General features: G+C 46.0%; 1 protein-coding gene across 7 annotated transcripts in view; it reads left to right on the plus strand.

Annotated features, from left to right (window-relative positions):
* The window catches only part of Zbtb38 (zinc finger and BTB domain containing 38), a 77803-nt gene that overhangs the window by 18671 nt on the left and 34986 nt on the right, over positions 1–24146 (plus strand). For 5 of the 7 annotated variants that reach the window (XM_050157240.1, XM_050157242.1, XM_050157238.1 and 2 more), the window contains one exon: positions 14650–14753. The gene's annotated coding sequence lies outside the window, so the exon portion shown is untranslated. Of the gene's footprint in view, positions 1–13111; positions 13246–13384; positions 13752–14649; positions 14754–24146 lie in introns of those variants that run through there. The other 2 variants (XM_050157241.1, XM_050157239.1) reach the window with 2 other exon arrangements.

Here is a 24146-nt window from a genome sequence, read left to right on the forward strand (position 1 = left end):
ATAGGAACTATTAAAAATGTTTAATCTTTAAGAAGCGGACTTTAACTGTATTGTGTGAAATATGAAAATTAAAAAATTAAATTCTTTCAAAATCATATTTTTTGTCGTATACAATGATAGATCCACCATTTGTATGTGCATGGAGCTGGGGGGTGGGGCGCTATCATTTCTGAAGGGGGAAAGGCTAAGTTACCATGGCCCTCCTCGCAGATATCGAGCTCCATTCAATGGAGCTGAGCCCTTAGAATGGCTCATTGCAGAAATACAGCGTGACTCCCTGTGTACCAAATCCTGGTATTTTTCAGAAATCATTTCACAAGCTCTTTCCTTTGAGCCGAACCCCTCAAAAAATATTTCAGTTTCAAATTAACACTGGGCCAGAACCTGTTTCCTTGGTAACCAACTCGTATTTAAAAATGTAGTAATAGATATGCACAAGAATGTGTTAGAAACGGAGCCACTTGCCAAGTGAGAGCCTTGCAGCTCTGTGTCCTCTCCCACAGAATGTGCACGGGCTTTAGACATTCTTTTTAAATGGCAGGCTTCAAACCTTAACATCCCAGCTGCACTTCTAAATCTGCAGATTCTAAATCTGCAGAGGCTTGCTCTCGGCGGCAGCTCTTCCCTTCCCCTTTGTGCTCAGCACGTTCTCAATGAAGCTTTCTCCACGCGCTCTAGATTGCAGTCCAGGTTTGTGGAGAGAGGTGGGCTTTCATTCTCACGAGTTCACAAGCGCTGAGGAAACAAAAGCCATTTCAGACATTCTAAGAATCAGCCAATGCCTCTGCTTCTGCCTTCCTCAGCCCTCCATAGTGACCTCCCAGCTTCGGGTAGAGCTGCACCCAAACCCAAGCCTTCCCTCCCCCTGACAGGTGTCTGTTGAGCCCTCATGGGAGCGTCTTTGGGGCTGCTGCCAGATCTGAACCCTCCGGGAGATGATCCCAGGTGAAGCAGCTTGAGGTTCAGAACCATCTATGTAAATGGGCACTTGTTTCCAGCAGTCTGCTTTGCTTCCTACAGCAACATCTGCAGTCAAATCTCTCGTGGGTTAAAGAGTGGCTGTTGTTTATTGGTGTTGTGTTGTTTTGAGGCCAACTAAGTTATTGTGCGTGGAATCATTATGTGGTTCAGTTATATCAAAGCATGATCCCCACGGTGATTCATTCTCTGGGCTTGCCATGAAATAGCCGTCTTCCTGCAACACCTTTTTTTTTTTTTTTTTTAAATCTGCTTGGGAGCCATTTTGTTTCTTGCCTGTGACTTAAAATGACTTAAGTACATTTCGAATATATGACCCGTCAGGTTGCAGACTGAAGGGAAATGTCAGAAGCCCGATAAAGAATGGACATTTATTTTAGGACCGGCAGCGTTAACAGTTTCAGGAGGATGGGGCTGATTGTCACTCTCTCTTGGACAAGCTCAGCATCTGTAGTTAAAACACTTGCTGCTCAGAAAGAGCCTAGCAGGATGCCTTCCATCTTGATAGGCCAGGACAAATTAATCCTTTTAAATGAATTGGAATCTGAACTACAAGATTGGGTGGATGAAATGCAGTTGTTGTTTTAGCGTGAATGAACGCCGGGTAGATCCCGTGCTCAGAGGATGTTGAGCCTTTTGTTTTCCACTTAAGCGTGGTTGCGTCATCGTGTAGATCTTCATAGCTAATGGTTTTTTAAGTGACATTATTCATTTGTGTTGCTCTAAAAGAATTTCAAATATAATTAAAATATAATTCATAGATCCAGAAAACCGAATACGACTGTTGGGAAATACACTGCACCGTTATCACTCTAATAAATAGACCCGTGAATGAGAATAATTATTATTTATTACTTTGTCGTGTGTCGCTTGGAGCGATATTTGCAAGGCATAAAGCTTTTCTAAACTTACCCATTTACAATTATTATTGGATTTCCTAGATTAGCCGAAATGAGGGAAAGTGGCACTTACTCCTTGCTGTCTAACAGACTGGGTAGGCTTAACCCCTTTGCACTTTTTGGCTGAGGTGTTTGCGCTGGGCAGGCCAGAGCAGGTGCGGCAGGAGAATGTGCAAACAACTGCTTTGTTCTACCAAAACGCAGTGGGCAAATGTGTGGTTTTCTGCCTGATTGATTTATGGTATAAAACTCTCAACTCTAGTTTCTCTTTGGGGAATAGAAAAATGTTTTTCCAAGCTTTAACTCAGGGGTGATGTGTAAGGCTTCATCTCTTGCTTCTACACTGGTGTGGATCTAACTCCGTCCTCTCTGAGGACCTCCTGTAGCTAGACTGGCAGCCAGGCCACAGCACAGGCTTGGAGTCTCTTTATTGCTTTATATGTTGGGGGTGGGGATCTAGAAAACATCCAGCACCTTTCTCTTTATTACTCAATCAAGCTGAGCCCCATGAGGCGGCTCGTCCTAACGGCTGCTTTCCAAGGCTAAACATTCAGCATTTTTCCTGAGCACCTACTATCTACCAGACATAGTCCAGAAGCTAGAAATACAATAATCGACAAGACAGACCAGAGCTTGCTTCTCATGTTTCTGCCTCCAATAACGCAGGGTAGACAATAGGGAAGTGGCAAAAAAAAAAAAAAAAAAAAAAAAAAAAAAAAAAAAAAAAAAAAAACCAACAACAACAACATGGAGGCAAATAGCTAACAAACCCAAGAACAAGAAGGAAATGTAGCTGGGTGCAGTGGCACAAGCACCCAGTGTAGTTTGAGCACTGGATTAGCCTGGGCAAGTGACCCTGTCTCAACAAAAATAATGAACAGCTAGAAGTTTTTTTTTTTTAAAAAAAAAAAAAAGCAAGGATGATGTGCTGTAGGGAGAACCACTCGAATGGTTGGTTTGGGAAAGCCTTCCGGGGCTGTGGCACTTGGAGACCCGCAAGGTAAGGACGCAGCAGGGCTAGGAGCTGGAGGAACTGCACCATGTGCATCAGAGTGTGCAAGCATGAGCTGCAACCCTGTCTCTGTGGACCCGTCAGCCTCCTGAAGCCAGGCTTCACAGCTCGGTGGCTGCTCCTGCCTTTGTGAGCTCCTGGGTGAAGGCAGTCCAGGCCCCTGCGGGCAGCTGCTTTTGGCCTGGCAGACTTCAGCTATGTCTGCCTTTGACCCCGTCAGGGCCCTGAGTCTATGTGGGAAGGTAGAGAGAAACTCTTGGCACTGCATCCCAAGGAGTGACGCAATGCTGGCGCAGACCCAATGTCAACTCAGTAACGGCCTCTTGGAGCAAGGAATGTTCTGGAAAGTATCTTGTTTTGTTTTTCATAAGGACTCCAGGATTTAAGCTCATGGCAAAACACCGAGACTTCCATTTCTTTCTCTCTTTTTTTTTCCCCCCAAGGGCAAAATGCTCGAAGGGTCTACATTTCAACTGCCCAGTAAACAGCCTTTGTCTTGAAAAGCCTGGCACACTCGGGCTCTGCCTGGTTTTTCTCTGCTACAGCAAGAGGGCTGAGAAAGGTCTTCAGAGGTACTGCTCTTCCATGCCTGTCAGGTTAGTCGCCGATGGGGATCAGAGGACAGGAATGATCCGTTATACAAGTTAAACACTCTACGGTCCTTAAAAGCCTTCTGAACATTCTAGAAGCACTTTCTAAAACTGATCCATAACTTAGCAGATTACTGAGTACCCCAGAGGTGGCCTGGCGGGTTCTTCATACTTCGTTGGTTTTACGAAACATCCTGCTGCAGGGCAAGCTTGTTCTAGTCCTTTGTTGTAGAGAATCGCCTGCCACGGGTGGAAGCAAGAGATGCTTCAGCCGTTTGCTCCACCCTTGGAGTATTTGTCTAGCATTTCCTAGGTAACGGACACTGTTGTCGGCCAGGCAAAATGGATATGACAGTGCCCCCACGGGACTCTGTTCAGGTCCCCCCACAAGGCTAGATAATGGTATGGACAGGCACAATGGCGTATCCTTCCTGATGCAGAAAGAAATCTTTGTTACCGTTCCCTGAAGTCGATTCTTCAGTGTACAGACAGCTCAGCCAATGTCAAGGACAGGTTCCTTCGCTTGGATGCAGTGTCTTTTCTCTCGCCACCTCGCTAAGACATGTTGGCTACTAATAAAGCCACCGTATGCCTGGCTACCCTTCTCCAAGCTGGTCCGCCTACATTGCCAGGTGACCTCGGTAACGGCTGCCACTTTTGAATTCATGAGCAGATGTTAGGTTGAGAAGCCCTTGAATGCAAGAATTTGAATTTGTGATTCGGGCAACAAAGGGGCGGGGAGGCCTGGCTCCTGACATCTGCAGAAAGCTTGCTGGGCAGCAGGTAAATTGAACCCAGTTGCTAAATCACTTTTGTTAGGTAATCCCAGCAGTCACCGCTGTGGTCTAAACATCGGCCGTGACCAGAAAATTGTTCTCTGGTCTGGCAGCTGACTCTGCATCTTTTTGTTTAATGGACTATTTGCTTCCGCCGGCTCTTTCCGGCTAAGGGTTGGAGACCAGCATTTGTGTCCGCTCTCACTCTGTTAGGCCTGCAAAGGGAGTTTGTTTTCTGGTACTGTTTTGTTTTTTTTTAATGCCAGTATAAATATTCTTTCTGTGTTCATAAATGCATGGAGGCTTTCATTGTTTGCTTTACACAATAAAATAATCATCTTCTTTACCCTCCCTCGCTTGTTGCTACCAAATGGGTATTTTGAAATATCTTTTCCTTCTGCATACTAAAATCCCTTACTGGGTCCGAGGCCTTGCTCTAATTAAGGCCTCACTCTGCCGCCCTTCTCCCCAACCCTGAGCTTGCTACAGAGTGCCCGCCTGAGGGCCTAACAAGCCTGTGAGATGGGAAAACAAAAGCCACCAGCAGAGAATGTGGTTAAATCCCAGAAGGGCAGTGCCCTTGTAATCCCCACCCCACCCCACCCCCTTTTCTCTTTATTTCTAGAGCTGAGAAAGGGAAAAGGAGGATTTTTAGCAGGGACAGGGAGGAACTGCGCCATGGATTCTTCAAAGTATGCAGGGTACAGGAAGTCACGTGGAGAGAACATTTTGCTTTCATCTGGAAAGCAAAATGGGGTGGTGCCGACCGAACGGGCAGCGGGCAGCGGCTGAGGCGGTTAGAAAATGGGTACGACGGAGCAGACAGCAGGCAGTGGGGGCAAGCTGCTTTGCCCCACTTTGAAGCCAGGGGTTCAGGGTACGGGGAGAAAATGGAGAGTCTGCTGTAGAGAAAGAAGTCTGGGGTGCAGGCCGCCGGCCAGTTGCATGGAGACAAAGCGCTAAGCCATTCTGTTGGACTTCGGACGTCTCGTTGACCTTGTTACTTAATTGTGCCACGTAGCCTATTGGGCAGCATGCACTGATGGCTCTCCTTCGATGTGATAAATCTTACAAAGCCTTACAAAGTCTCTAGTTCCATCCTAAAGCTCAGAATGCCAGTGAAGACCCCCCTTCCCTCTTGCTCTATGAGACCTCCACCAAAGTTTAACAAAGCGAGAGGGCTTTTAGCTTGCTCTGCGCCTAAGAACAGCTGGGCTCCCACAGAGCAGACTAGAGCAGAACCTGCAGGGTCTGGGAGAAGGAAAGCCAGACAATGACTTGGGACCAGTGAGTGACTCGGGGACAGTACATAATTTATCTGGGAAAAGATCTAGAGGGATATCTGTGGTCTGAGTTCTCCACTTACAGGCTAGGGAGTCCCAGGGCAGAAAAGGAGAAGGGGATGGGAAAACGTCCCTCTTTTGGCCCATGGCCAGCCGAAACTAGTGTAGCTGGAGAAATAAAGTTAGCAGTGGGTTACAGAATGTTGCCGAACCATAAACTCTCCAGTGGTGGTTAGCCTTTACCAGGGGGTGGTAGAATAGGGAGGATAAGGATCTAGAAAAACAAGTTACTTTAGTTCTGAGAATTGTCATTTGTAAACCATAAGTGGGGCTTTATAAAATGGTGTGACTATGGCTAACACTACCCAAATACCTGCTGTAAGCTGCAGAACCAAGAAATTCTCTTTCCCAAATCCGTGCATCTCTACATTTGGGTCCCTCAAAGCCTGCTCCTCCTTCCTCTTCTTCCTCCTTTCTTCCCTCTTTTCTTTCCCTCTCCCTCCCCTCCCTGTCATCCTTCCTTCTTCTTCACCATCCTGTGTGGTCTCAGTGCTCCTTGGCCATCCCCAGGGGAGATTCTGATTGTCTGAATGTCTTGGTCTGCAGAAGAACCAGGACAGGGTGGCATGGGAACATTGAGCATGTTGTCTTCCTTGTGCTTTTTGCCTGCCGCTGACAGAAATTCAAACCAGACTTGACATGCCCCAAGCGTGGTTCTTTTTCTCTCATTGGAGGAACTGGTCAGAGCAATTGTGCCTTCGGAGATTGTGTGAGGAGTCAAATGTAGTCTCATATTTGACTCCTAGTCTAATGTTCCTTCTATTAAACCAACTGTTCCCAGTTAACAGGGAAGTTTAGCCCTTTCGTCTATAAAAGATAGAAAACAGCTGAGGCTTTTTTTTTAATGCCTAATTTTTTTTTTAATTAGGAATATGGGGTAGAGTGTTTACCTAGCATATATAAGGCCTTGGGTTCCAGCAATGCCAAAATAAAGAATTAGACAAAACTTCAACAGATTGATCTTAAAGATGGAGTCAACTTTCTCTAGAGATCTGTGAACCAGGTAGCTCCTTTTCTATAACAAATGGGCTGCTTTGGGCCTGGCAAGAGCCAAGTTTTATAAGGTAGCTTGAGAGGAAACACGGGGGTTCACACTGGTTTCTTCAGTTTTCTGCCCTTAAGAGGGTTAAAGCAGAGGGACTTTCTTATGTGGCGGCCAGGTTGGCCTAATTCAGAATTATCTTCTGATTTCTCAACCTAATTCTAGTTCAGTCATTTGGAACTTTAGTTCATCTATTGGGATCCACGAGGAACTCTGTATCAGTTTTTTTATTTAAGCTGGGTGTGGTGCTGTCCAACTTTAATTCCAGCACTCCAGAGGTAGAGGTAGACAGAGCTCTGAATGTTCAAGGCCAGTCTGGTCTACATAGTGAGATCCAGGCCAGCCAGGGTTACAGTGAGACCCTGTCTCAAATAACAAAACAAACAAACAAACAACAACAACAAAAAAAAAAACAGCGAGTTGATGCAAAGCTGAGGATATTGCATGAGTATCTGTATAACAAAGAAGAAAGCAAATTTTCAAATTTTGTATTGATGAAATAAAATATAACATACAATATTAGCCATAATAACTATAATAGATGTGGTTGTAACTGTGTCTCTACACTATTTTGCACGATGAAATTTGAACTCCATATGATTTTCTCATCATATAATGTTCTTCTGTTTGACACTCCCTCAACCCCATCACTTAAAAATGTAAAACTTGGGCTGGAAAGGCACCTCAGCTGGTTAAGAGAAAATAATGCTTTTGCAGAGGACCCAAGTTGGATGCCCAAAACTCCTCTTGCTCACAACTGTGTGTAACTCTAGCTCCAAGGGGTCCAATGCCTCTGGCCTACTCAGGCACCTGTGCTATGTGCACACAAGCCAACAAAGATACATATTATGAATAACATAATTTAAAAAATATTGTTTAATCTTAAAAAATATAAAATTATTCTCAGGCCATACAAAAACAGGTCACAGGTTAGATTCAGATTTGAAGATCCGTCTTCCCTCACTTCCTTCCTCTCTTCCTCCATTTATTGAGGCAGGGTTTCCCTTCGTAGCCCAGGCTGAATTTAAACTCACTGTCCTCCTGCTTTAGTCTCTAGAGTACTGGGATTATATGAATGGATGATGATTCTGTTTTGTAAATTATAATGTGTTTTTGGGGACCCAATTGGCCAATTGAGCCAATATGTTTGTTTGATTTCTAATATTTTTAAAACTGTGTGTGTGCATGTGTGTGTGTGTGTGTGTGTGTGTGCGCGCGCGCGCGCGTCACACATGTAGATATCAGGGGATGACTTTTAGGGGTTTCAGGCTACCAGGCTAGCAGGCTTGGTAGCATGCACCTTTGTCCATAGAACCATCCCACTGGTCCCAAGTTCTAGTCATATTTTCTAAAGAATGTTATCTCCTAATTTTATTACTTTTTAAAATAAAACTATGACATACATACAGTGAGACAACTAGAATATTAATGTTTTACACCTATCATTTTAATCTTTTCTCGGCATTCAGTAAACATTTTAATGTTTTGTAGACACATTGTATATTTTCTTAACTGATAACACAGCACAAGCATTTTACACCATTTAAAAATCTTTCACAAACATACACTTTAAAACTTTACTATGAAAATCTTGAACATATAAGGGCTTAACAAAGGTTCTCCTTCTTTTATGCAAATCCCTTCTTTATTTCAAAGGAAATCCCACACTATATATCTTTGTTGTTGTTGTTTTCAAGATAGGGTCTCTAACCCTGACTGTTCTGGAACTCATTATATAGAGCAGGCTGGCTTTGAACTCACAGAGATCCATCTGCCTCTGCCTCCTAAATCCTGGGGTTAAAGATGTGGACCACTAAGCCTGGCTTTCATACCTCAAATCTTTTTATCTCTGACTCTTGGGTATGCTTCTCTAAAAGTGACAAATTCTAAGAAGAATTTTTGTCTTAGGAAAGAAATGCTGAATTATGTGGGGCTGGATAATGTTCCAGAATAATGTCTGGAACTTTTAAATGAATCTGGAGAGGAGGAGGGGAGAGAGAGGAAGGGAAGAGAGGGGAAGAGGAGAGAGAAAAAGGGGAGGGGAGAGAGAGGGGGGAGAAAGAGGAAAGGAGAGAGAGAGAGAGGAGGGATGAAGGGGGAGAGAGAGAGGAGTCCTTGCCATTCTTCTGTAAGCTTGAAATATTTCTTTAAAAGATGATTTTAAACTGCAGATTATTGAAAACATGTATAGCTGCCACAGGGCCACACCGTACTGCTGATTGCCACCACATCTGTAGGGGACATATGAATTTGTCCAATTAGGTCATTAACCAGACAAGCACAATTCCAAGTAAGTGCCACATAATTCGTCTCACACTACATTGAATTTCATTGGCTCCACACAATTCCCCCTTTCCCTTAGATCCTTGCAAAAATAAATAAATAAATAAATAAATAAATAAATAAATAAATAAATAAAGTAAATTGGTAGTCTAGGGCTAGAGGCTTGGTCAGATTCCAACTCTTTTCATTTTCCTTCCCTTTCTTTCTTTCTTTCTTTCTTTCTTTCTCTTTCTTTCTCTCTCTTTCTTTCTTTGGTTTGTTTGTTTGTTTGTTTGTTTGTTTGTTTGAGACAGAGTTTTTCTGTATAATAGAGAGTTCCCAGGCTGTCCCGTAGACCAGGCTGGCCTTGGACTCACAGAGATCCACCTGCCTCTGCCTCCCTAGTGCTGGGATTAAAGGCATGCACCACCACCTTCCTGACTTTTTTTTTTTTTAAGGGGCAGAGCCAACATCTCATCTGTCTTGTGTGACAGCCTGCTTTGGGGTTTCACTGGACCATCCCATTCCCACTAACAGTCAGCCTGGTATGGGTAGCAAGCACTCAACTCTCAATCCCCACCCTGGGTAGAACAGGAACCATCCTGTAGGCCAGGGCCACGTCTCTTAGGATGGGCATTTTCATACATTTCTCTGCCAAAGGTACTCAAATGTATCTGCAAGTTGACATCTCAACTCCAAATGCTTTGACAGAGGCTGTGGTCGATGTCAACACCACATCACATCCCTAGGAAGTCCTTCAGGAATGTGGTGTAGACGACAGAAAATGATAGGGATGGGATGGGATGCTGAAAGCCTTGAACAGAAAGAGATAAGCAGCCGTAAGAAAAGAAGACCCAAGAGATGGCTCAGTGGTTAAGAGCACTGGCTGCTCTTTCAAAGGACCTGGGCTCCATTCCAAGCACTCACATGATAGCTTGTAACACCTGTAACTCCACTTCCAGGGGATTCAGCATCCTCACACAGATATATACGCAGGCAGAACATGAGTGCACACCCCATGTTTCTATATGGTAGGGCAGCCAGGCTATCAACCCAGAGTGCCCCACCCCTGGTCACGTGACCGTCGGACAGGCTGTCGCTACCTGACAAACGGTCAGGATGTGGTGTTGCTCCTTTTTCCGTAATTTGGAGGATGCCTGAGAGAGATGCTGATTCAAACCTATGGAACAGCTAGCACACAGAGCACGCAGGTGGTTATGGATGTGACTAAAAAGCCATTCGCCTGGCTACCTAGGAAACAGAATGCGAATGTATTTCCCCGCAGTTAAGTTTTGGTATAAAGACTGTTTGGAGAATAAACGAGGAGGAATTCTTCAGCGTGTGAACTCAGGATATCATGAGGGACCATGGAGAATCTCCCTCCCGATACCGCCATGTGAGTTGTGTCTTTATTACCACGCCTCCAGCAGGTCCAGAGAGAGATAGTTTATGTTAGGGTCTGGTCCAGAGAGAAATCATTTCTGATCCAGGCTAGCACCGGACCCTGACATCATGGTGCGCAGACGTGGAGCTGATCCGTGGACCACGACAGAATTGAGAACTGAGAATGCCATGGTGAGGGGCGATGTTCACTATAAATTGGCAGAGTTGCGAGAGACCTGACTCTTGGCGGATGACTTTCCAGAGTTTAAAGGGGCAACATTTTAGTCTTTTTAGTTACTATCTTGAAGTCCTATAAAGAAAGGGTGCACACAGTCTTAATCAGAAAGCACATGCAGTCTAACAGAAATCCTTTGGGAAGTAAACGAAATGAGACAGAAAACAGAGATAGCTTCGTGGACAAGGCATCGGAGTTGTGCAGCAAAGATAAGCAGACCGAGGTTTAAGAGGAAGAAACTTAAAGTCTTAGATTCCTTGTTTTCCTTTTTAAAGGCATTGAAATGGAAACTGTTACACATAATAATAATAATCACATGTAGTTATTTTAGAAAAGAAAATTTCTGTAAAGAAAACCTTTACAGAAAAGTGTATAATTATGATAAGGTGGGATGTTTCTGGAAATTTCCAGATAGTTCCTCATACTCAGGATGATTAAGACAGCCTGGTTATGAGAGAGGATGGAAAATTTTGAAGGACTAGCTGATTACGTAACTTTTAGGCTATTACTGTGATAGTTTAGTTATTAATAACAATTTGAGGAAATCTGTTTGCTTCTGGAGAACACATTTGGCTCCTCTAAGAAAGAAGTGCAACTGTTTGTGAATGCCCTGGTAGAGGTGAGGAGCCATGACACACTTCAGAAAGCCAGGGCCTCATTTCCCTAGAAACAAGCTGTTGACCGCACCTGATCAAGAGGCCTCCAGGAACCCTTAGCAAGGTGAAGAGCGGGCCCCGGAGTCCCACCTGGGTCTAAGTCCCACGTGACCCTAGCAGCTTCCCCCGTGGAAAATCACTGCCCAGAAAGTTAACCTGCACTGTTAACACTCACACCTGCCTGAAATTAGAGCAAACTTGTAACGCTGGGCGCCGCTGTGAAAGCTTCACACGTATTGTGTAGTTCTGTTAAAAAAAAACAAAACAAAGAACACTTAGGAGGTAGGGCATCACTATTAAACTTGTTGCATGTTAGACAGCGAAGCTGAAGGCCAGAGGTGTGGCCTTAGAGCAACAAACCTGAGCTGTCAACTCAGGCCGGCTGAATCCAAAAGGCCAAACTGCCTTGCTCTTCACCTCCTACCCGGCAGTCTCGAGCCATCAGTCACCACCAGCAGTATGGCTTATAGTCTCTTCCTCTGTGTACATCAGTTTTCTCTGAAGTTTTTAAAACATTTTCGGAATTTCCAGAAGCCTCAGTGGAGACGTATGTAGCACGAATTCTAATTGGTCTTAATAATGAAAACCTGGAGCCAGATTTCAGGGCAAAGGCTGAAAAGATCAGAGAAACAAAGGAGCAAGCCGCTAGAGAGACTTCTACTGAAACCTCAGGTCGAAGGGCTGAGCTCCTTCCTGTCTCCTCTCTCTGCTTAGCTGTCCTGTCTCCATCTCCCTAGTACTGAGATTAAAGACTTGAGATCCCAAGTGCTGGGATCAAAGGTGTGAGCTCTGCCTCTCTTTTAGACTGATTAAATCTCAGGTAGCCCAGTGTGGCCTTGAATTCCCGGATCTTCCAGCTTCCACCCCCCAAGTGCTGGGATTAAGGTGGCTCTCCTGGCCTCTACCGTTAACTAGTGGCTAACTCCACCCTCTGATCTTCAGGCCAGCTTTATTTGTTCGAATACAAACAAGATATCACCACAAACGTACAGACATTTGCAATTAGACCACGAGTTCCTTTGGTCTTGTTTTTAAGGTTGGATTTCACCATTATCAACAAGTTAGCTCAGGTTTTGTGGAAGTTCTCATTGACAGTTATGTAGACAAAAACATTTCAGGCTTTTTTTTTTTTAAAGGGGAAGATGAATCATTGCTTAATAAATGCAGTTTAGTGGAGTTGATCTTTCTGAACACTGGCCTACGGAGAGAACAAATAAAAGGGTTCTTGGCATTGAGACGGCTCGGAACTGCTTGTTACGTGTTTATGCATGTTGCTCAACCCATCCGCCGTCACGGCTCTGTTCTTAAATGACACCATTCTCATTCTTTTCCTGCATCATTTAAGATGCTTTACTTTGCATATACTATTAAAATCTACTCAGCTCACCAAAATGACCACATTCCTAACGCTTGGTGAGGAATTGGGATGCATACAGAAAGGAGAGTACCGTAGTCCAGGAAAATAGCCTTTTTCAAAATCTTAAGGTGTAACCTGGGAGTCTTTTTAGAAAGAAACAAATTAAAGACTCGGTGCTGGATGATTCAAAACAAAACAAGCACCTGCACCTAGGTGTTCATGAGGCAGTAAGCGCGCCACACTGTGAGTTGGTGGAGGAAGGATGCCAGCAGGCAGGCAGTGGCCTTTATTTGAGGAAGAGGGTCCGCTCTTTTGACTGAGAGTTCTTATACCATGTTGGGGAATAATCTAGGCCTCCCCTGACGGTCATGGGAAAGCACAGGTGACACCTTGTTCCTGAGAATTTTGGTACGGCTCAAACTGCACAGGACCTGGGTCCGCGAGGCCTGCGCCCGGTGCCCAGGGCCTGCTCTGTGACCCCGCAGTCCTGTCCCTGCCGGCTCTGTAGCGGTGGCACCGGGGGGCTGGCCCCGCAGCCTCCCTGAGGCCTGGGCGTCCGCTCGAGGTCTGGCCGCCCTCCGGCCTGCACCGGGGTGGAACGGAGCGCTCGGGCCCAGCAGCCGGCGTCCATTTTCTGGGCGGCGCTGCGGCCGGACTCGCAGGTCCGGAAGCTCCGTGGACCCCGCGGGAAGCGCTCGGGCGGCGGAGCCCCGTAAGTGCCTCGGGGCCGCGCGTCTCCGGGGGGTAGCCGGGAGCCAGGGGGCAGCGCTCAGGCCGAGCCTGCAGCCGCGGACGCCGAGCCGGCCGAGCAGCCAGCGTCCGTCCGCAGGTGGAGCGTCCCGCCCCACCAGGCCCAGCTGCAGGGGGGGGAGCAGGGGAAGGGGGGGGTGACTGTCGCGCACCTGGGGCTCGGGAACCGCTCAGGATTACCGCGCCTCCCCTCCCCTGTAAGCGCGAACCGGAGCAGCGTCCTGACCCTACCGGATCGCGATGAGATCCTGGTGCGACACCAAGCCCCTGGAATTGAACGGGACGTGCAAAGCCAGGGCCCTGCCCCCAGGGGGTTGCAGCCTCGGCCTCCTGCTCCTCCTGCAGCCATCGGTCTGTTGGGACAACTCAACAGCCAGTCGTTAGACACTTCTTTGCAGACTAGCTGATAAATAACCTGAGATTTTAGCCTATCTGCGGCTCCGCTCTATAACTCCTGTTCCGCGGTGGGTAAGTGTCTGATTCTGTTCTGGAGTTTGGGCCTGAGTGAAAATCCCTTCGAATGATCTATTCTAGATGTTATGCGTTTATGTACTGTATACCTATTTGAAAGGTTAAAGACTGTTCCAACTGGGAAGCTCAATCGCTCGCTCGGGTTCTCATGGCTGGGAAGAATGGGAGTTTTGTTGCGGTTCCAGAGAAACATAGTGACTTACTGTAGCTGAGATTAAAGAGTAGAGTTTTTGTTTCGTGACAGGGTCTCGCTAAGGAGCCTAGAATGGTCAAGATGCAAGCAGTTCGGGCCGATTTCGAACTCGCAGCGGTCTGCTGACTGCTAGGGTTTCAGGCTTCTAGCATGCCATTCGACAAACCAGTGTTTTTCCAAAACTAAAAACCCATTAATAGAATCCCTTTGGTGGGTCACAGCTGAAAAAATATTTTAAAAGATTAGAATATATAGTACGGTTTTTTTTTTAAAAAAAAAAAGAGTAAGCATTGCACATAGTAAAGATGAACATTGTCTAATGAAGCCTCTGGCTTATATAACGTAATCCGGAAAAAAATGGGTCACTGTCAAAACAGCCTTTTAGACCTCGGCTTAGTGTTTTGTGGCATAGGTTTTGCGCTAAAGGTAACCTCGGTTTGAGTCCCAGCGCTCATTCAACTGTGTGACCTCCAGCAACAGGTTCCTGGCAGTGCTAGCAGCTGTAAAATGAGGAAATGTGCCCTTCAGCTGAGGGGTATTGCAGAGATTCCCGTCAACTGGCTGCACTTGAGGCAGTCCTTGGCTTACGGGGGCGCGGCGGCGGGGAGGGGGGGGCTCCACATACACCAATTGCAATTGTGTCGCTGAACTATGGAATCGTAGAAACTAGCCATGAAACGCTGCTTGTTTGTCTTCTCTTAGATCCTGATGTGGAGGAGATGGAAGACTCAGAACCAAGGATTGCCAAGTGATTTCTGCCGCGGCACAGAAACTAACTCCGTCAAGGCTGGTCCGTTCTAACTGAGGTAACTAAACTGTGTGTCTTTTCTTAGTCTACATGAAAATAAGAAATGGCAGTTTTTGAAAGACTCCTGGAGGTGTCTGAATCATGGTCTCGACCTGCCAGGTTTGTGTACTGCAAAATTTCCATGACTCTCAAGCAGTGTGTTATTAAGGACACAGGACACGTGGTATGCCAAGTCCCCTGTGGGGAGGGAGAACTAGAAAACAGGACTTCAAAACAACTGGCTTCTCATGTTAGTTCTGCTGGTAGCTTTTATGTGAACTTTTATACATGTCTTGATAGATCTGAGCTTCTTCAAGTCGTAAGGACCCCAAAACATGACAAAAGCCCAGAGAGTTAAAATACATTTTTATCGTTACCCCAGCGGGTTGAGGTCAAGGCAGGACTGTTTCCCAGGCACATAGCCAGCCTCTCCACTCACGGTAGGGTGAGTCCTCTGCTAGCCGTAGAGTGTGCAAGCGTAAAGAGCCCTTTGCAGTTCTCACACAGATGTACTGGCAGCCCCTGGCAGCTACGCTCTACCTTGGAGGCGGTTACAAAGTCCTAGGTGGTGACAGAAACAAGTACCATTTGTGAAACGGTTGTGTGTCTTTATGTGCCAGGCAGGGTGTTAATAATTTACTCCTCAACGGTACTAAGTCAAGGAAGAAGAGATTTAAAGGGTTGGGATGTAATATGGTGGCGGGCCATGAAAGGCCGGCGTGTATTCTGTATGCACCGTGCTTGGCTGGGGCCACAGAGTGCACGGTTGAATGCCTGTCCTCCTGATGCTTGCAGTCTAATTTCTACTGAAATCCAAAGAGGCAGAGTTGGCGGGCCAGGCCACTCGGCCATAACTCTCTCTAAGTGCTGCTCTAGCAGCCGCACAATGCCATCTGACACAGGAACAGACTGCAGAGACAAACATTTCAAAGTTCTTGCTTTTTAGTTCAAATTTTCATTCTTTTCCACTTTTAACATCTACTAAACTTATGCTTTGCATTTATACACAGTCATCAGGCCTCTGGATTCTCGTTTATTTTTTATTGAACTTCTCTGAGATTCTTGAGTATTCAGAAAGATGATTATGCTTTTATAACTATATTTGTCATGGCCAGTCTTTAGCAAGGAATCATTTGTCCAGCTGTCGGAGGTTTTCTGTTGGTAATCAGCTTTAAGAGTGTTGGAGATTGACTTGTGTCATTTTCATTTTCGAAGTCCTGAAATCTAACTTGAGATTTTTCATTTTCCTATTTCTGTGACTCGCAGTGGAGGCCTTTCTTATTTTTACACCTTGCCCATAGGCGGTCTGACAAGAGACCTTTTTATTCAAAACAATGTATTTTAGCTTCGTAGACCAGAGGACTGTGGGCATTCTAAAATAAAGCAATTGAAGACACACAAACACTGTTGTTTGATTAATGCGATAAAAGCCAAAAGGCAGCCCCAGGAACTGCAGTAAGCACTAGAACTCAAGCTGCACGACCTGACTGCCACTTGTTATGACGTAAGTCTCGTATAAAAACAAATGAGACTATGAATGTGCACGTGGTTCGTGCACTTCATGAAGTTCCATAAATGTTATGCAGCAAATATTTATCTAGTAGCTGCCATAGTATGGCCCAGCTAGAAGGACTGGAGAATTCAGCAGAAAATCAACTGACACTTCCCTCTCAGACTGTTAATGGAGCTGGAAAAAAACAACAAGAAATACACATATACATACATATACACATCCCCCCTCCTCTGTGCGTGTGTGTGTGCGCGTGTGTGTGTGTGTGTGTCCAGGCAGTAAATGTAAAAAGAAATCATTCTGGTGATTCATGGAGGCATTTGAAATAAAAATATAGAAAGACTGAGAAAGCATGGAGCAAATTCTGTGAAAAGTATCAAGTCCAGTTGAGTTAGAACTGGTCTATACAGGCGCCCAGAACTGGAGAATATTTGTTGCTGAACAATAATGGTCTTGAATGCCAACTAGGAAATTGGAATGTGTTGATCAATGGTGTCATTAAGGCTCTTTGAACAAGGAAGTGTCATGGCTGTGCCGTAGGAGCCTGCTCCTATATATAGCTTAGAGGAAGTTGGGAGGACGCAAGGAAGAACACTGCTTCAATCCTCCCAGAAAAGGGGCCGGCCCAGAGTGATGCTATCCAATCAGGGTTTCGAGTGGTAAGATGAGAAGCAAGGGCTGGCTCAACTGTCTCGCTGGAGAAGGAACTGGCACAGCATCCCAGAGCCATGGTGCCATGGTGACCCTGAGAAGAAGGTGACGAGTTGCATCCTAGGGGACTCTTTGTGTGAAGCCCTGAAGCTGCTGTCTCTCACCCAGATGGGGTTCCGGACCTTATAGGAAGGAAAAGGCCCGTTCAGGAGCTATTGGTATATGGGAAAATTATGAAAAGGTAAGAGACAAGGTTTCCACTAGGGTATGGGAAAATGTGATTGAGTATTGAGCCGTGTAAGAAAAGAAATGACCTGGGGAGACAGAAGCCTGCGAAGAAAGCAAAAAACCTCAGAGGAGCATGTTTCCAGAAGGCTCTGGAACGTGGCTTTCACTGGACCGTGGAGTAGGAGGGATGGGCCCAAGAGCATGAGACTGGGCAAGAGGGGTAGTGTGTGTCTGTGAGCATTTTTCTTTGCAAGACAGTGTGATATGCACAGTGCCTATTTTATAGCATTCACAAATCAAGAATGAATCTTGCATAAATCATTGATCCTACATGTTCCCAAACATATGCCTCATTATGAAAATTCAGGATGCTAAATGTGGTTTTGATAGTGGGGTTAGCACTGTATTTTATTATTGGCAGACAAATCAGAGAATCTCTCTTAAAAGCAGGAACTAAAGAAAAAAAACTTTGTTATTGCAAAGTTTCTAGAAGTAATTTAGTTCCGTTGCTTTTTGCCATATTTATTAAGTAATGTGTCTATTTTTCTGAGCATATGACTTAATACAATGGAATGAGGATCCTGGGGTCAGATAAACCCAGTCTCTCAAACTAGCTGGGCCATTTTCCAGACTTGTGACTTATGCGAAGTCCCGAGTTTTTCCACACTCAGCTTCTGTTGGTCTGTTTTGAAGCTCTGAGTGGTAGTTTGATCAGTAACTACACCATGGTAGGCAGTTGACAAGTGGTGACTTCCTTCGTCTCTAGCCTTGAGCACAGATGGAGATCCGTGCTAGGGTGAATCTGCGCAGGAAGCTGTGTCTTCCTGATTCATTCCAGTCTGTTTATTTTTCCCATTGTATGTTCTGTCCCGCGTGTGTTGAAGTGACCAGGAGTGTAGCGTGGATCAGGCTTCACCAGAGGAGAGATAAATGGCTCTAGTAGTTAAACACACTCGCTATTCTTGCGGAGGACTTGAGTTTGATTCCCAACACCTAGGGGGCAGTTCATAAGGGTCTGTACCTCCAATTCCAAGGGATCCAATACCCTCGCAGACCTCTGCATGCACTGGGCATGCATGCAGGGCACCTACATCCATGCAGATGAAACACTCATTCACATAAAATAGAAACAAATCTTTTAAAGGAAATTTGTTAAAAATAAATGAACGACTATGGAGAAACCTTGTCTCGAAAAATCCAAAATAAATAAATAAATAAATAAATAAATAAATAAATGGATGAATGAATGAATAAATATAAATAAGACTTAACTGGGGTCTCTGACCAAAATGTAGATGTCTGGGCTGTGAGAGTCTGTCTGATTCAATAGGTTTGGAGTGGAACCAGGGATCTGTGTTTTAAACAAAAATTACCACGACTGCAGATGGAGATTTCCAAATGGCAATCTGTAGGACACAGAAGAAAGGAGAGGGGCGCCTGTGCTCCAAAACTGCGTACTTGTATTATCCATGTTGATGGATCATATTTGTAATCATATAAGAATAGGCTCCGAGTGCCTGTGGTCCAGCATTAACCCCCCTCCACCCGCCCCACGTTGCTCTCTGCCATGTAACCACAGTCGCCTTCCCAAGCTTCCGTGTTTGTGTGACCCCCCCACATGCCTCCGATCAGCTCTAAGAGGACTGGGATTGGCTCCTAAATGTAAATGAGGATTTCCTCTTTTAAAAACACACTGGACATTCTGCTACAGCATCCGTCTTCTGGTCTTCTGGTCCCCGATGTGACTCAAATAGCCGTTCTCTGTACTGCCTCAGCGCTGAATCACCTGTCTGTGTGATGGAAGTGTCACCGGCACACCCGCTGAGAGCCTGTTGTTGAATCACACCTTCCATGTGCGTTCACCCTTCCTATGGCTTAATTATGGGAAACGAGGGAAGGATCGCTCTGCTGACGTGGGTGACTGAAGGGCGGCCTGAGTGCAGTTGTTCCCAGGCTGGGCGTTAGAGCCCTGACTGTTCTCAGGGCCTGTGCTAACTGGAGTGAAGACAACCCGACCTTCATTTTCCCCCATCAAGGTCTGGTGATTGAGTGTCTTCAGGCCCCGTTCGCTGTGAGTTGACTTTTTGCACAGATGTGCTCTCAGTCACCTGGAAGACACGTCCTTTCCAAAACAGAAACATCCCGCTGCGTCAGTTCTTGCCCTGCTTTGGTATTTCTTTCATTTCTCCGTGTTTGTCTCTATCTTTTGTTTTGGCATTTTTATTTTCGGAAAACCAATTAAAAGGTTTTTGTTTATTTTTTTGTCAGAGCTGACTCTAGAGTTTCTGGCGAAATGCTTTGCTATTCTCTTTAGAAACACTTGTCAGCATGGTTTTCTTCTTTTGTAAGGTTTAATGTAGGCTCCCTTTGGATCCTAACAACCATCTTGTGTTTAAAAAAAAAAAAAAACACGTTTTTCCCCACGAGGCTCCCTCGCTTGGGGAGATAGTAAGAGCTCTGGTGGTTAGTTACTGCGGTATTCAGCAAACAAACTCTCTGGGAAGCAAGATTTACGGTACTGGAGGAGAAAGAAGTGCCTCTGTGTCTAGGATGAGCGTGTCCCCAGAAGATACCCTGTTTGCTGTGTGCAGGTCCCAACTGGGTGGCCATTTTCCGTACTGAGTCCAGGGTGACGCTCCGCCCACTGTGCAGCCTCGGAGCTGTTTTCTAAAGTGAAAGCACAGACAGAAACTGGCGTGGTAGCATAACCTGTGTTTAGATTATTTTTAGCTGAGTAAATATAAAGCACAGTTGCTCTCAACGGCGTGCTGTAGGCTTTTTATCTGGGACAGTTTGGGTTTGAGGAGTTTTACGGCTTAAAGTGTAGATAAATTCTCTCTAAAACGTGTGAACAGGGGAACTATTTAAATACCCAGAGAGTGCCAGAAACATGCATTCTGAGTTTTGTTATTGTTGAGAGAAGGTCTCTCAGTGTAGCCTCTGCCTCCCCAGCACGGGGATTACATGCTTTCGCCCCCACACGTATCACACCTGGTGCATTCCGCTTTAATAAAAGTAATTTCAGGGTAAAGTCAGCACATGCGCCTGAATGTAGTTCGTCATACTCTTCTCCCACTCCGGTCCACTTTTTGTCGATTTCCTTGGTCAAGACTATTATACATCCATTTGTTGGCTGACCAGAGTTTCTGTAGCCTTTCCATCGCTGAAAAGCCATGTGCGTCTCCTCCTCAGGCTTTCTGTGCGCTTGCTCAATAACTCTGCTGCTCAGCCAGGCTTCCCAAACTCTAGGAGGAAGTGGCTTTCACAACCCCAGGACATCTCCAAGGCCTGCGCCACCATACCTGGCCTCCCTCCAGTAATCACAGTGCAAGCAGTGGCTTCAAACTGGAAACATGCAGGGGGAGTTGTGGGAAATGTGTGTATAGAGAAAGTATGAACATCTGGGGCACAGCCCCAAACAGAGGGCTCTGTACATTGACCCCATGCGTCTAGAATGCCGTGGGAAACCATAGCAAAAGTGAGGCTGTCCGCTGAAGGTAGAGAGGAGGTGAGAGCAGAGCCAGACCAAAGCCCCGGAGTCATGGTCCAGGAATTCCCAGTGCACAGTGACCACTCAGACTGTTCTCCGGGCAGCACTTTGTCTCCATGGCATCTCTATAGGAAACTGGCCTCCTAGCATTGGCATCTTTTGTTCCATGAAGCAGTTTTGATTTGTGTCTCGGTGGATACGCTGTGTTGTTTTGCCCCATTGTCTTGAAGCCCTGACTGCCGGGCTCCATTCTCATGGTCTGTCAGTTTGTCCTTGTCACATTAGGACACGGCAATGTACTGGGATGATGTCAGCTCAGAGTCCTCTGACACAGTGCTGAGCTAAATAAAGGCCTGTGTGTGGTACTCGGCCATTACTGTTCCCTATTACAGCACCCACTGAAGAGGAGTATGGGCCTCTCTCCTAAAGGGAGTGTGGGTAGACCTGATGGCTTGATCACTTCTTGCCTCTTGAGTAGACCCCTTAGTGAAAACACACAGGTCAAAGCGAGGTGTGTGCTCCCTGCACTCTGCCTGCCGGGATTCCTGCGTGGAGAGCGTTTCCCCCACAGCCTGGAGGGGCGCTGAAGAACTAGAGTGTCAGCCAGATGCTGTCCACACAAGGAGGCAGTATGAGCATTCACTGGGGGCTGCAATGAGAAACGGAGTAGTGGGCATGTGGCAAGCCAGAAGGCGTTAGACCTTTATATTTTCAAGATTTCTTTCTTAACTACACGTGTGTGGGTCTGTGCATGTGAACGCAAGCACCCATTTATAGTGGAGGAGTCTGATCGCTCTGGAGTTGGACTTAGAGGTGGTTGTAAGCCACCAGACGTGGGTGCTGGGAACCAGACTTGGTCCTCTGCATGAGCAGGAGGGACTTTCAACCACTGAGCCATTTATTCAAGACATTTGAAGAACACTCTGGGAACTTAGAGACTGGTATGCAGGCTGTTGTCAGCTGTGGAATATACTGCATCCAGTCTGAGTGTGCCCCCCCCACCCCCATCAGGATCGCCACAGTGGAACCTGTGCAGATTTTTCCTGTAGCTCACTGGGCTTGAAATTGTCCACGGCCTCATTGAAGGAAAGGTCATCACTATTGACCGTTCCGTCTCTGTGTCACAGCACACAAATCACCCACTTCGTATAGAACTATACCCTTTCCATGTGAGCAAAATAATCCGGTGAAGTCTGTAGCTGAAAACAACATGGTTTGTTTCAGATGGTTGTGCCGTCCGGAGAGGCATCAGGTATCTGTGGCAGCCTTGGTGAGACTGCCAGTACTGAGTGAAACAGGAGGAGTCCGCCAGAGGAAGCCCCTCCTTATCCGGACGGCACTCCCAAGGCAGCAGAAAGGGGCCAAGGCTAGCATCAGGTGATGAAGGACAGCAGGCATCTCCTGACATGAGAATTAGACATCCTTACTCAACAGGGACGTTTACCAAACTGTCAAGCAGCAACTTTCTGAGTTGTCCAGATTTGCATGAATTGTCCCCTCCCCTTCTATACATGGAGTATAGACATCTTTTAGCGACTCCCACTTTCCTCTTGGCAGTGATGAGTCATGGTGTCTGTACAGCATTCAATACAGAGCCTGGCACATAGAAAGTGCTCAGCAAATGTTAGCTTTGATATCACTGGCTTCTTCCTCTCCATCATAGCTATTACCGCTTCACCAGAGGAGGGGACCTTCGCCTCCTTAGGCTTCATTTAACCCTCGTGTGTAGGTGAACTTTCACCATCTCTATCAGTCTAGCGAAGACGGAACACCCGTGTAAGGCAGTGCTCTAGAATTGGTTTTGTTTACTTCACCCGCTTTTATTCTAGTTAGCAATCTCGTTTTGGAACACTGTAGTTAGTCAGGCAAATTCCTGCCACTCGGTAAGGCTGTGTGGTTTGTGTCAGGTGGGGTCGCCAGTGGGGAGCCAGAATGTAGTTGTTCTAGGAATTAACTCCAAGGTGCGTTGACAGATGAGAAGTCGTCAGACAGTGCAGTGAAGTTGTGCTGTTTGCTCCTCAGTGTGGTCTTTGGACTGGCAGTGGGGACCCAACCTGAGATCCTTGCCTTCCACACTACCCCAGACCCACTAGGAGGAAGAATGCACCTAAGATCCCCATAATGTACATGAATTCAACCTTTGGGGGACAATGCTGTATACGTTCTAGCAAAGCAGAGACAGACTTGTGCAGGCGAGCCTGCCAGTTTGCTAACTAGAACATGCTTGGGAACAGTCTCAGAGGGCATGGGTTGAATTCTGCTTTAGAAACACATGCTGGAGAGTTGGATTCTCCGTAAGAATTGAATTCGGAAAACTGCTGTAATGGTTTCCAAGAAGAGACATTTCTGTAAATGTTAGAGTGAGGTGTTTTAGTGGGGCAGTGTGTATCACTATAAGAACGCGGGATGAGCTACTCCCCTTGCAGGTGTTTGGGGCTGTAGTAGGTGGTGAGAAGGGAGAGTCAAAACCAACGCCAGTATTGGTGACTAGCAGTATTGCCTGACCCTAAAGAAACAGCTTAAGCCAAAATAATCCCATTCCGCCATGGTGGCTTGTCCAAACTTTAAGGACAAGGGAGGGGAGGAAAGGACGTCACTATTTTAGAGAGGAAATCTGAGCTTCATATCAAATTAATCCAATTTAGAAAGTGAACTAAGTCTCTTCGGCCCTTCAGAGTTCTTGCCTGCATTTGAAGGTGGCACGGTCACAGTGGCTCTGCTAACTTGTGTGTTATTGTCCTGATGCTTCGCAGCATGGGGCTTTGTCTCTTAGCTCCAAGGAGTGCTTGGAGGTGCTGCTGTGTATATAAATGGTCCCGGCAGTCGTTCTGTCTTTTCTTCTCTGTCAACTGCTAGGGACCTCAGCTTGCAGTTCTGGATCCATGCCCCTCTACTGTTCATCCATATAAGTTAATTGCCTTGATGGTTTTACTGAGATGGATGGTGAGGCCTCCCAGAAGATATGCCTATAGCTCAGAACCTGTGAATGGGACCTCATTTGGAAAAAATGATCTCACATATTGTCATAATTAAGGAACTTGAAAAATCATCCTAGATGATCAGGCAAGCCACACAGAAGAGAGACATACACACAAAGAGGAGACGGCCAGGAGAAGACAAAGGCAGAGGTAGGGGTCCTGCAGCCATAGCCGAGGAAAAAAAGAATCAGCAAAGCTACAAGCAGCAAGGAAGGGTTCTGCCCGTGCCCCGTGGTTGTCAGAGAGATCCTGGCCCTGTAAACATCTTGTCGGGACTTCTGGCTCTATGTTGTTGAGAACAAGTTAGTGCCAAGGGTGTTAATTTGAGATAGCACCCTTAGGAAACCAGCTTAATGCCCCAAGCTGCCTTGATCTAAAAGCACCTGGTCATCTGTGAAAAACTCAGATTTACTTCAAGCTTCTTGTTTTACTCTTTTTAGTCTAGCTGTCTTGTTCTTTTTTTTTTTGGGGGGGGGGCATCACCCAGCTCCCAAATCATGATCTGGAGAGACCTATTGCTACTTATGAATGCCTGGCCTTAGCTTGACCTGTTCC

Source organism: Alexandromys fortis, unplaced genomic scaffold (assembly GCF_014885135.2).
Source record: "Alexandromys fortis isolate MF-2015 unplaced genomic scaffold, M_Fortis_MF-2015_v1.1 scaffold_85, whole genome shotgun sequence".
NCBI lineage: Eukaryota > Metazoa > Chordata > Mammalia > Rodentia > Cricetidae > Alexandromys > Alexandromys fortis.